The following is a 13,780-nucleotide window of genomic DNA, read 5'->3' as shown; positions in this document are numbered from 1 at the left end:
GTAAGCATGTATCTAGGGAAGAACGTCACAGGCAGAGAGAACAGACCGTGCAAAGGCCAGAAAGGGAAAGTGGTAGTAGATCGGAGAGGTAACATAGAGCAAGGTCAAGATCATATGAGGCTTGGTAGGTCACTGAAAAAGATGCTGGCTTCAATCTAAGTGAAATAGGAGTCACCGCAAAATGGTGACTTTTTAAGAAGGATCTGTCCAGATGTTGTGTTTAGAATATACCGAGCAGGGCAAGGTTAGAAGCTGAGAGAGCCTGGTTACGAGACTACACCAGTACCCCAAGCGAGCGATGACGTGGCGTGGACCATGGGTTGGTCTGTAGAGGTGGTGAGAAGTAGTTTGATTCTGTATATATTTGGAAAGTAAAGTTCAGTAGGATTCCATGATAGATTGGACATAAAGTGTTCAAGAATAAAGAAGGTTTTGGCCTGAGAAACCAGAGAGATGAAAATTGCTGTCAGTTGAGGTGTGAAAGGCTGCAGGAAGAGCAAGTATGTGAGAAATGTTGGGATTGTGGTTTTGGACATACTGAGTTTGAAATGACTGCTAGGCACCTGATGGGAGATGTCGCGTTGTTTGTGGATCGCACATAACATGGGGCTTTGAGAACACACCGAGTATGTCTGGGCTGAGGGTGGAGTCGTCAGCGTGTTGGTACTAAAAGTTGTGAGGCCGAGTGAGATTATCAAGTAGAGAAAAAGAAAAGGACTCAGCCCCGGGGGTCTCCAGCACTAAGAGGTCAAGGAGGAAAAAAGGAAACCATCAAGGAGACACTGAGGAGGAGTGGCCATCAAAGTTGGAGAAAAACTAGGAGCGGATGGTGTCCTACAAACCAAGAGAAGGAAGGATATCAGAGGGCAGTGAAAAATAGTGTCAGACTCTGGCGACAGGTCAAGCAAGATGAAAACTGAAAATTTACCACTGACTTTAGCAACTCGAGATCATCAGTAACCTTAACAAGAACGTATCTGGTGAGGTGGTGACAGTTAAAGCCTGGTCTAAGTAGGGGAAGAGAGAATGACAGAAGATGAATTGGCAGTAGTGGGGAAAGGCATCTGTTGATGCTCCTGCAAAAGGAGGCGAAGAAATGGGATGGAAACAGGTGAGGAGAGTGGGGTCCATCTGAGGATGTGGTGGTGTTTGTGTTTGTTTGGGGTTGGAAAAAACAACAACGATTGTGTGCTGATGGAGATGATCCGGTAGAGAGGGACAGATTGATGTTTTAGGAACGATTGGAAGGATTCCTTAAGCAATTTCATTGGGTTGACAAATAGTGATAATAGTTAGTACCCAAGTGGAAGATCTGGCTTCGGGGGAATCAGATATTTTCACCTGTGGTAACAGGCATGTTTGGATTAGTAATGCTGGTAGAGGAGGCAGGTGCAGTGTTGAGACCCCGTGTAAAATGCCTTTTGATTGTTTCCATTTTCTCCATGAGGTGCGAGCCAACATTGTCTCATAAAATATCAAAACGTATTCAAAAGAAAATAAAGCCCACATATATGCCTCTACCAATATTTATCCAAAAAATAAAACAAAGCCAAACACAATATCAAAAAGTATGCAATAAACGTTTCAGTTTAGGAGCTGACTAAGGAGATGAGATGATGGAGGAGATGTTATTAGAGACCGTGCTTGGCTCACTCTCATGGGATTCAGTTCATGCTTCCGGACATGTATGTAGTAGAAATGGTTCATGCTTTGGTATTTAAAGGTTGCGGACAAAAGGAAAATCTCACCTTCTGTCCCCTAGAGAAAAAGCTGTTCCTGTTCCTGAAAACTCTAATATGGTTCCTCTGGAACCTGGCTGTATTTCATACTCAAACCGCTATCATTCTATCATTCTGGTTGATGAAAAAGAGATTATTCCATCTTGCTATAGAAATGCCAAAATGAAAGAACAAAAACCAACAAGAATATTCAAACCCAATTAAAAATGTTTTCTCTTCAGAACAAAATAAAACCAAGTAGAACAATCATTTCCTTTTTTTCAAGGGGAAACCCAAATGGTGGTAGCATGGTTTTAACAACTTTCTAGAGAATTCTAAGGATGCCCCACTCCTTCATTCATGGTAATCAGTTGTTTAACACTGAGTAGCTCTGCTTATGAAGGAAGGAGAACGGTTTGGCTGGCAGCATAACTTACAAATATTCATTTCATGAATATTACATATATTCAATAAAAACTACATAAAATATAATATTTTACACCTGACTTTAATCCAAAACAAAAAAGAAGTCAATATCAGCAGTTTGATTTTAAAAAAAAAGTTAATATGGAAATGTCAAATCTCCAGCTGTTAACCTTTTTAGTTGTTTTTTTCCTTAAGATGTGAAAGTGTAAACTCTCCACGCAGTCTGTACTGGACCACCTGAAATGGAAGAAATGGTACCATAGCATCTAAATGTTTTTTCCTTTCTGAGGCAGAGGGTGGGAAGTTGTCCTTTGAGAAGGGGCAGGAGAACATCCTGGGTTTCCATTATAAAGTTTCGTATGGGAATAACTATGTGAAAATATATGAAAGATTTATACTTTTCAGTGGGCAAAGCCAAAACTGTTCATCCATGTCCACAAAGACATGTTTGTTTAGAACTGGAGAAACTGAAGCTAGTTGTAGCACAGAATTTGATGGCTAAAAGGGTAGATAAAGATAGTAGTTACTAAGAGGAATCGCGATTTTTCTATTTCCCCAAAGAACTTAAAAATCTCTGTAGCCTCCATCTTGGATAACCTAGGTGCTCTTCTGCCCAGAGACAGGCGTCTACAGAAAAGATTCTCATGGGCGCAAAGGATCCTGGGAAAATCTTCCCTCCTCCCCATCCCAGGACTTGTTTATATAATGTATACACTTCATACTGCAAGTGAAACTTGATTTCACTTGTTTGACAATTTCTCTTTGCCCCATGGCCAGCTCACTTGTTCCTTTTGGCTGATTGCAGAAGGGCTGGGATCTCTCAAGAGAGGGAGAGAAAAAAGAGCAGAGATCCAACCCGGCTTCCTCTAGCATTAGTCCACCTCATCTGAGGAGTCTGTGACTCATCGCTGAGTTCCCCCACCCCCAGGCAACTTCCATCAAACCATAGCCCCCCAAATGTGTTGCTGAAACATTTTCCTTAGTGGTGCAATCTTGTTCCGAGATTACAGGGAATGCTGATTTTATTAAGAGTTCTTTCAGCAAATTTGTTTAATTGTTGCTGCCCTTTGGCAAGTGCTGAGTCACCATGAGCACCTCATCCTTCTTACTTTCCTTTTTTTTTTTAAAAGTCCTCCTTTTGTTAAGTTTAAAACAAGTCTCTCCTTTTTTTTCCCCCCAACAGACTTGACTTTGGAAAAGACTCAGAAGAGCCGGTAAACTTGGCTTCCTCACTTCTGCTCCTCGTGTGAGTATAATTTATATTTCTAACTCTTATGCAAGTGCCATTAAACAGCGTATTTCCCCAGGTTTCTGGGGAAGAGCTGCTTGTTTGATCTTGGCGACGCTGGCACTCTTTTAGAATTAACCACGGAAAAAGTTGATGACACTTCCGCGCTTCTTGTAAAATTCATCTTCGGGGTAATTTTATGGTGTGTGTTTCCCCCCTTGAATGTTTGAAAGAGCTGGATTTTTCTGTCTTTTTGCAGAGCATTCCGGCAGCTGTGTCTCATTTGCTTTGCAAGGGCATTGGAAGAAATTGCTATTTTGGAAGCTCCTTAACATATGCGATAATTGTACAAAACACTTTACAGTTTGCACAGTGCCTTCCCATTATTTTACCTAGTTATTTCTCATAGAAGCCTTGGACATATTATTTACATTTTGTTTCAGAAAGAGAAATAGAGGTACTGAATAAATCACAGAAGCTTGGCAGGACAGTTTATCTCACTCTGGAATTAATCGATAGATTAAAAATCTCTTCCTTCAGATCCTTTAATACCTATGACGAGAAAGCCACATGCTTTTCGCCCTAAACGGGTAGACCAGCACACCCACTGTGCATCTGAGGAATACGCACGCTACCTGGTCTTAGGTCTACAAAGGCCTAGCAAAGCGTTGTCTGAGTGATTGGACATTGGAAACCACTGTTTAGCAGCTTGTATTAAAAGTGATAAACAGGCTTCTTTAAAAGAAAAAAAAAACAAACAGATTTCTTAAAAAAAAAAAAAAAAAAGTGATACAGTGGATGGCTAAAAGCGCCGGCTCTGGGGTCACACTGCCTGGGTTTAAATCCAAGCTCCTACTTTTTATCAGCTGTGTGAACTTGGATGAGTCACTTTACCTTTCCCAGCCTTGTTTTTCTTATCTGCAAAGTGGGAGTGTTAGTTGCTACTTGGTGGAATTATTGTGAGCCTGAATCGACTGAATTCAGGAAAAGCTTTAAGCCTGGCATCCAGCACACCTTCAGCCCTTCGGTAAATGTTAGCTGTCACTATGTTGTAATTCAAAAGGCGGCTACCGGGTCATTTTTTCTAAGGTTCATTTAAGTTGATTTGTTTTGTGAAATTGCTCACACGGCCCAGTCAAGACTGGAAATAACTGGCGGTCTTAAGAGGTAGTTGGTGGGGTAGACAGACCTTACACTACTTCCTCTGCTCTTAAGAGCTGTGATCATCAGATCCTCTCAGTCCATCTGTCACTCCCTTTAAAACACAAAGCTGCAGTGTTGTTTGTCTTGGATAATACAGGATATTGGCGGAGGGCCCCATTCAATAGGACTTCCCGTATTTCAGCCTCGCACTTTTGGCGTGGTAGCATGCTAGAAAGACAAAAGGCGGCATTGGTTTTCCCACAGCTCCAGGTGGAAGTAAGGTATGGAGGAAGTAGCAGGGATCTGCCTCGTTGCGAATGTGGTCTCCTTGGTCTCCTTGGAATACAGACTGAGTCCCACATCTGCTTCTAGTTGGCTGGGTAAACTGGGCAGAGCACTTTCTCTGTACCTCAGTTTCCCCAACTTTAAACAGAAATTAAAATACCCACAGCCTGGTCAGCATACCCTGCCCTCCCCCCATTTGCTGAGACTTTCCCATAGCATGTACCCTGTCCTGGGAACCTCCTCAGTCCCAGGGAGATCGGGGTGGTTGGTCACCCTAAATATCTGCCCCTCGTCTTACTGGGTTCACCATAACGGCAGTGGATACAAACAGCCTTAGAGACTTCATGAGCTGAAGAGTATAGGTAACCGAGTTCTGAACACTTAAGGTCCCCAAGTAATGCTATGGGTTATTGAAAGAAAAACACGGCAATACAGTATATCACTTCTTAGTTAAGAATAGCATACGTTAACTCTTGGTGCGTCATTTTATAAACTGCTTAGAAATATGTAATGTGGCTGGCAAATTCATTAATGGATATACCATGCTTTATATCATTCTTACATGTTTAAGTACATGTAATTGAAAGTACACAAAGGCATATTCATACAAAACAGTTACGACCATTATTTTCAGGTCATGACAAACATAATTTGCATTGGAGAGATGTCATTTGAAACACCTTCACTTCCTGAACATTCTATTTTGTACCCAACGTGTATGTTTGAAAGGATTACCATTTACAATAAATTGATTAGTGATTTGTCTTAGAAAATTTGGGGAAGATGACATAACTGACGATCTACTTGGTATCTGAAAAAATAAAGGGTAACAGGCCATTGCTGGGAACCACCTTGAGGCAGCATCAGTGTTCAGAAGATGTGCAAAAATATTAACCAATAAGCTCGAAGATGTGCAAAAATGTTAAGCAATAAGCACACTCAGGAATTAGAGTCGTTTCCCAAAAATGATTCATTTAGTTTTCTTCCATGTCATATAGAACGTGCACTTGAGGGGACCGTCACAATGTGCAAGTATGCATTTGCTTGGAAATTCAAAAAGTCTTTTGATTGACTTTTATCTGTGATTTACCTAGAGACATCCAACCAGAATTCAAGCCAACGTATGCTCTGTTCAGTGAGTCTTCTTGTAGACAGGTATAACAAGATAAATAAAACATAAATAATACGTGTAAAATAATCATATGTGTAAAAACAGACAAGTTCAGTCAAATTCAGTTGCTTACACTAATAGAGAGAAGTAAGTTACCTTAAAAGTTAGACTAATAAAATACAATGGCATGTTTTCTGCTTGGCTTTGAAAATGGAGCATGTACACCTCTGAGAAATTGTTAAGATCCTTGAAGACCCTGAACGTGTCACAGAGGTCTTCTGTATCTCCTCAGAGGACCTACTGCAGCCTTGGGGACATGACAGACACTCCGTAAAATCTCGTCAACTTATATTGAGTATTCTACGTATTAATAATAATTCAAAATAACATAGTGAAACCGGAGTGGAAGGGGCATGTTCTGTCATTCCGCATTGGACTTTCCCCCGAGGAACGAGCTGCTTTCCTCTCAGACAGAAGCAAAGAACTCATTCAGGAGCGGAGCTGAAGGCTGTGGAGTTATTGTTGTTTATGTTTCCCTGGACAGAGGGGAACTTATGTTGGCTTCAAAGGCCTTTTCTTCCACCGTCCATGACAGCAAGCCAGCGCAGGAAGAAGCCGTCTTCCTATTCCCACATTGTACAAATGGGAACCCAGAAGAAGGAACAGTCTGCCCAAGGTCACAGATTCAAACCTTCCCAGATATTTGTTAACCCGAACTTAATTTTGCCAACTTTCACCAAGTGGAGCTGTAGGTAATTTTCTTGGCCCCTTTTTTAGTTGAGGAGACTTCCTCCTCCCAGGATCCTGCCGTCCCATCCATCGTCACCCCAGTGCCCCTTCTCCGTAAACAACTCTGCTTCCTTCTGTCACTTGCCAATGGCATTTTGTTTGCTCTCAGACAACACACTTGAACCTGCAGTCCTAGGTCTCAAGCTAAAGGAGTAGACTTCTCAAACTGCTATATAAATTTCAGGGCCATTCCTTCATTTCTTTGTAGGCTTGCAGCCTTTGATACAGGGATACCTAGCTCCGGGCTTGTAAGATTACTCTCAGGCCTCGGTAACACAAGGCAAGGCTTTGCTGTATGGTTATTTAGCTGATGCTGCGAGCAAGCTGAAACTTGTGAGGACAGACATAAGTGGGAACAACCCGAGGTCATAGCTTGAACAGAACCTCCAAGAAGACAGATTGCCTGTGGCTCCCAGAGCATCCTTCCCCCAACCGCAGTGAGGCAGACTGAAAGTAGAAAAATGAGTCCCCTATGAGGGCCATGTGAGGACGCAAAGATTTTTCAAAACTCAGCCCCACAGAGAGGAAATCTGCTTGATAATTATTCAGGTCCCTTTCCTTTAAACCTTGATCACCCTTGGCTCAGCGAGGTGCTGAAACTTATGCACCAGGGACAGGTGATTCTTACGTAAGAATGGAATCTCTGGTGTGATAAATTTGGTCTTGAGAAATCTCCACTTGGTCGCTGCAGATGGCAGTGTCATGATGGCAGAGTCAGAGAGTGGCGTCCTGCCGGGCTGTGGGCTGTCTGAAATGGCTACTCAGTTCAGAACTGTCTGAGCCAACTCCTTGAACGTCAAGGTCATGACCAAGGGGCTCAGCCCGACGGTAGGGTTGCCATTCATTCTAACAACATTCTTTCCTAGTCCCTTAGACACTGCTGCTGACTCACCCCCACTCCAAAGTCCAAGGGGAATCAGGTAACCTGTGTCCTTTGTGAATATCTTTATAATTTGAGGTCTCTATCTATCAAGACTGTGAGGGGAAAATCTGTGCTTGTGAAGAATTGCTTATACTATAGAATTTGCATCAATCTGGTTGGTTTAGCCAAGGAGATATTTTTACCCACTACATCTCTGCCAGGTCCTGCAACTTTCAGGGCCCAGTTTCTCAGTCTTTGTTTCGAGGAGTCTGGAAATCCCCCCAAAATGCACGTACACACAAATTATAAACATACATGTCTCTTTCTAGGGAGAGCAGCTTTCATAAAGTTATTACAGAAGTCTGAGATCCAACAAGTGGTTAAGAGTCACTCTTGTAGATGAAGGAAATGTTCTGAAGCAGCCCTCGGTCTCTTTCAACCAGATTGATCAGAATTTGGCAACATAAGGCAAGCTTTGCAGTCAGATAGCCTTGATTCTGGCTTAGACCTTGGCTCTACATTTCCTGACTGTGCGAGCTTAGACATCACACCTCTGTGTGCCTCACATTATCTAGAGGATGGATAAAATGGGGAAAACGTCACCTACTCCATTATACTGTTGTGGGAATTAAATGAGAATATCTCTATAAATCTTGTGGTGTCCTGGCCTAAATGTTTACTGCTTGATCAACAGCAGCTACCAGTGGCAGGAGTCACGTGGGACTTACGTCTCCAGACCGTGTGGGGTGAGGCCACGTGTCTTCTCTCTTGCTGAATTTTAAAATTGTCTCTTGCCTTTGTCTAATCATTGAGCCACTAGCTGCTGTTTCATATTCTTCATAAGCTTCAACACGATTTACCCACCACTCTTTAAAAAAAAAATTTTTTTGAAAAAAGAAAATTGGGGGGTGGGGATGGGGAGGTAATTAGTTTTATTTATTTACTTACTTATTTACTTACTTAGATGGAGGTACTGGGGATCAGAGCCAGGACCTCATGCGTGCTAAGCACACACTCCACGACTGAGCTATACCCTCCCTGCTACCCGCCACTCATAAGAGATGCCACATTCCAGTCTTCCAGCCCACCTCTGATGGGCAAAGGACTGATACTGACTGGAATTAAACTCGTGGAATCCCGTTTTCCAAGTGCTACTTTCTTTAAAAGAAATCATATTTTCCTAAGTTTAAAAGTTCTTCAGAAGGGATATATAATGTATATTTTAGCCGGGGACGTTTTTTTTCTTATCTTAATTCACGTGCTACCTGTTCATTTCCTTGCACATAGGAAGTAGTGGTCACTATTTGCCCAGTGAATGAAGAAGAAAATCTTAAACAAACCAGAAACAAGGGATGTGTGTGTAAGACCATTAGTTCTCTCATTGGCGTGCTCTCGTCCACCCGTGCCCCCCATCCTTCTTCTTCCCTGAAGACCCCTACAAACATGACTCACCTGGGAAATTATGGAAAAGGATGGCTCCATCTTGAGGACGTTCATCGTCTAGGTATCATGTGCTTCTTCTCTACTTGGGATTTGAGGCCAAGAGTATCCAATCTCAGCCTCTCTTTTTAAAACTGATATTTCCGTAGCAAGTGTAAAATCATCCTAAATGGGGAACCCCATTTCTTTATATTAGAGATGACAGTTTTTCGAGATTGGCCAAAAACATTTTGGAGAGAGAATGCACTGAGTGAAAAAGCTATGTTTAGGGAAGTATCACATGAGTGAAATGCGATGCACTGGAAAAACACGACAGAGGATTTCACTGTATACCCATGAGATCTCTACCTCAACTCTATTGATAAGTACCATTCAAGGGAATGTGAAAAGTCCTTCTATATATGCTTTTGTCTGGTCTTGTTCATTGACAAGTCCACAGAAGTCACAAAATAAATATTTCTTGGATGGAGGGATGTAGTATATCTTTATTACAATATAAGTAACATTATCTTATGTTTCCATTGTGCCAATAAGGAAAACACAGTAGTTCTCCATGTACTGTCTTTATGAACATAATATTTCAGAAGCTCAGCTGACTGGTGAACCATTAGAAGAAAGTGTCTCCTACACCCGTTTTCTATGATGAATAGAAGTTTTAGAGAACAGGGGTGTAAGGCCGTTGAGTGAGCATGAACCGCCATTTAGTTTGTCAGCAGTTGAGTTTTGGGGTCCCACCCATGCAGAGGGAACAACACTCAAGGAGCCCACAGCAGTCTCGTGGGCACACCACTCCCTCTTTCCCTCAATCGTAACTTTCATAAAAGGAAGAACAGTCAGAAGGGCGCCGGCCTGCCTGACGCACGGCTGGGCCCACTGTGCAGGAAGCCTCCGGAGCCTCTGGTCCCCGTGGGAAGACTCACCAGGGACGAAGCAGGGGCAGGAGTGCTGTGTGACAGGGGAGCTGCCGACAGCAGCTGGTTTCTTCCTGAGGCATAATCGAAGCCAGGGCCTTGGCACCCAGAAGCATGTGGTTATGTGAGAGAACCTCCCAGAAATAGGGAGGCTGCAAGAGTAAAAGATAATGAAACAGAAAGGAGTTGTCCCCCAAAGGAACAGGGTCTTTCTTCTTTCCTTTCTTCCTTCCTTCTTTAATAAAGCTCTGTCTTCACCTTCGATTACTCAGTCCTGGATCTCAGGTGTGTTCCCTGCATCACCACGTAGGCTCCTCTTTAATCCTCCTTGTCTTACAAACACATATACGCAAACCCGCGGCATTGGTCCTTACCTTGTGTTTCTATTAGGGAATGAGAAAAAGTAAGCGATGTTGATTGACTGCTGGGCACCTGTGGATGCCAGGTGATGTACTTACTCACCAACTCAACATGTTTGAGATGAGAAAAACTGAGTGCCAGGAAGCTGGATGCCTCACCCAGAGCCACCACGCAAGTGGTGGGACTGGGTTGGAAGCCCTTGGCTGTCCGCCTCCGCAGTTCTACGTGGAACACCTCAGGATGGATAGAAAAACCCCGAGAAACTGAATAAACAGACATGCTTGGGGATAAAGAGTGTTTAGTTTGAAGACTTTTTTTTTTTTTTTTAATTTCCTTGAATTGCTTTTTTGTACAGACTAACAGAGAGAGACCCTCATATGTGAGTTTAAGCCCTCTCCTACCTTCCGGTTTGTGCAGCAGCACAGGCTCCATTTCATTGATGTGGAGATCGAGGTCTGTGACTGCACTTCCAGGGCTGGGTGGGCCAAGGCTGTCTTGGGAGGTGAAAAAGTAGCATAGACACGGGTTTATCGGTGCCAGACCGAAGAGCTGTGTGTGGCGCTCTCCTGTTTCCCTCTTACCTGTGTTGATGTTCAGAGGAATTGCACTTAAGCTTGGATTTATTCTGTCTCAATGCTATAACTCATTTGGAGGTTCTTTTTTCAAGTAGCTTCATCCAGTGTTTAAGTGCCTGTGCTTCTGTCTTGATAAGTTCTCAAATGCCCTCCTTCCTCATCCCCTATCCCCGCTACCCCTTGTTACTGAATTTGAATCTCTGGTACAAAATAGTGCACTGGATGCCAGGTGTACGTCAACAGACAGCTCTGTGAAAACCAAAAGAAGCACTCACCACTTCCCCGTACTTGTTAGAAACGTACTGAACCAGCTCATGTGCTGGTGCCAAGGTCAAGGAGGTCAGCCCACACTTGAGCGCAGGCATTTGAGTCCGTCAGATGAGTCAGTCAAATGGGAATGTTGGGGTTTCTGGGCTGGATGCGCTGTCAACATCACTGTGCATAAAAGGCATCTGTTTGTTCTGCCAGCATTTGCCATCACACTAACCATCAGTTTAAAGACTGATGTCCTGAGTGCACTTGTCTTTACAAGAAGTTCCTTGCTTCCGGGGCAGAGGAATTTTGTTGAATATTCTTTAGTCTCCTGTTTCCTTTCCTGCTCTGTCCCTGATCCATCCACTGCCTCCTCTGCACCTCTGTAGGAGGGGGTGTGTGCGCTCCTTGCTCACTGGCGACCCCAGCACGCATGCCATCCCTTGTACATCGCCCAGCCGTCTCCCCCTCTGTAGTGGACACTCCATGGATACCTGTTTTCCCACTCACGTGTAATTCATCTGCAAGTCACTGGTGCCAAGTACATGCTTAGCACAAATGAGGCACCCAGTACATGTTTGTTGAATGAGTGCAAGACAGAATGAATAGAAAAGCACATTCATTGATTTTGCTGTGTGTTGGGCTTCCCTGAAACATTTGGATTTTTTTCTCTTCTCGGTATCATTCATTCCCACTGCCCCCTGCCTTCCTCAGTCAGTATTTATTGAGAGTCTTTGATGTGTCAGGCACTGGGCTACGTATGTCAGCATGAGTGAGGCATGGTCCCTGCTTCCTTGGAAGGTCCTCAGTGGATTGTCCTGATTATGTCGGGTCTGAGTCAGGAGCCACACTTGGTGAATCACCAACCACAGTGAGTGGAGCCTCTAGGTGGCTCGGTGGGAGGATGCTGAGGAGGAAGACATTATCCCCATCTTGAGACTCTCCCAATTCATGGGGGAGTGAACAAGTAAATTCATGAACTATAAAGGATCATCTATGCCTGGTAACAGGAAATGGTGGGGCACAGTAGAAATGGCTAGGGTGTCTTTGTGGAAGGAAAACAGTATGTTTTTCTCCCTGGTACAAAATCTCCTTGATACTTTCAGCCAGTACATAATTTATATAAAAAATATATATATTTTTTTCTGTGCAACTGTGGGCTCAGTGCTATGCCAGGGCTGGGCACACGGCAATGAACAGGAAAAGTCTGAAACTCACTTCTAGGAAGGGGCAGGCCAAAACCTCCAAGTGTCTGACTCACACGTGAAAATGAAAGTAAGTGTGAGAGAGCAGAAGTGAGAGTGAGAGAGAGGAAGGAAGGGATGGGGCAGGAAGAAAAAGGCCAAGTCTAAGGGCTCCTGGTCAGTCCCTGTTTTGAAGCCCAAAGAATTCCAAAGATGATGGCTTTCAATTCAGGGAACTGTAACTTTCTCCCTTAGAAATTTTGACAAGAAAGAGCTTGATGTTGTTGAAATGACAGAATGTGAATACGAAAAACAGAACTATGAGAAATGCCTAAGAAAGTCCAGTAATCTAAGTCACCGGAGGCTGGCTTCTTTCCAGGTGGCTTGCTTAACGCTGACCTGAGATTTCCAAAGAAGTTTCAGATTTGGCCCCTCCATCTCTACTAGCCATTCACTAGCAACCATGTAAACAAGTTTGAAGTCTGTGTCTCCTTTTACAAGGGCTAGAAAACCATTAGATCTTGTGTTTGTCTCGTGGCTATTTATCTGGCACTTACTGTGTGCCGGGCAGTGTCTTAGGCCCTAAGGGTTCACCAGCCCCAGATCATCGGCCCGGTGCTGCCATCAGTGATTTTGACTTTTGAAATAACATATTTCAAGGTGCCCCTGAAAGGGTCATTAGACTATTTTTTTTTAAACAAAAGGACACATCATTCCTGTGTGTGATTTGTGTGTGATCATTAAAGGGAATACAGATGAATAACTTAGCAAGTCTAGAATTAAGCAGTCTGACAGCTTGCAAAGGCACGCCCCTCTTGAATAATCCTGAGTCAGCGTTCTATCAGGCTCCCATGAGGAAGGCAAGAGAGGCTCAGAGGACAGTCACCTGCCGTCCTACCACAGGAAGAAGAGCAGTTGCTTTTAAATATTGACCTAATGCTGAATATGCCTTGGGCACAAGGCTAGGCGCTTTTACATGTGTTAATTTCATTCAGTTTTCCCAGTCAACTTGTGGAATAGATCTTCTTCTTAACCCCATTTTATACAGAAAAGGCAGTCGGGGCTCTGCGTGACTAAGGAAGTCACCCAAGATGGTAGCACCTAGTAGAGAGGGCAGAGAGCACTCGAGTCCAGATTCCCTGGCATCAACACCCTGCCTTAGGTGGGACTCTCTATCAGGATATTCTTCTTTAAGACGTAGAGCCATTTCTTGGTGACTCGAAGAAACTCTTCTCTATCTGGAGGCCAAAGGAGGGGTTAACTGGGTGTTGGGTTTAGTCTTCTGCAAACCTTTGGGATCTGTTGGAGGACACTGTCAGTTGCCATTTCTTGGCCTGCTGCACATGGAACATGCTAGAGGGTCCCTCTTCAACACAGCCATCTGTGCTCTTGGCTTTTAATTTCCATGAAAACGACTGGACACATTCCTCGTATCCATCCATGCCCAAGGCTGGAGAGAGACGTCCTGTTGGCTTTCTTCAGTAATCTTTCCTAAT

This window comes from Camelus bactrianus, chromosome 33 (assembly GCF_048773025.1).
Source record: "Camelus bactrianus isolate YW-2024 breed Bactrian camel chromosome 33, ASM4877302v1, whole genome shotgun sequence".
NCBI lineage: Eukaryota > Metazoa > Chordata > Mammalia > Artiodactyla > Camelidae > Camelus > Camelus bactrianus.
The sequence above is the reverse complement of the archived record's forward strand: the minus strand, read 5'-3'. Positions refer to the sequence as shown.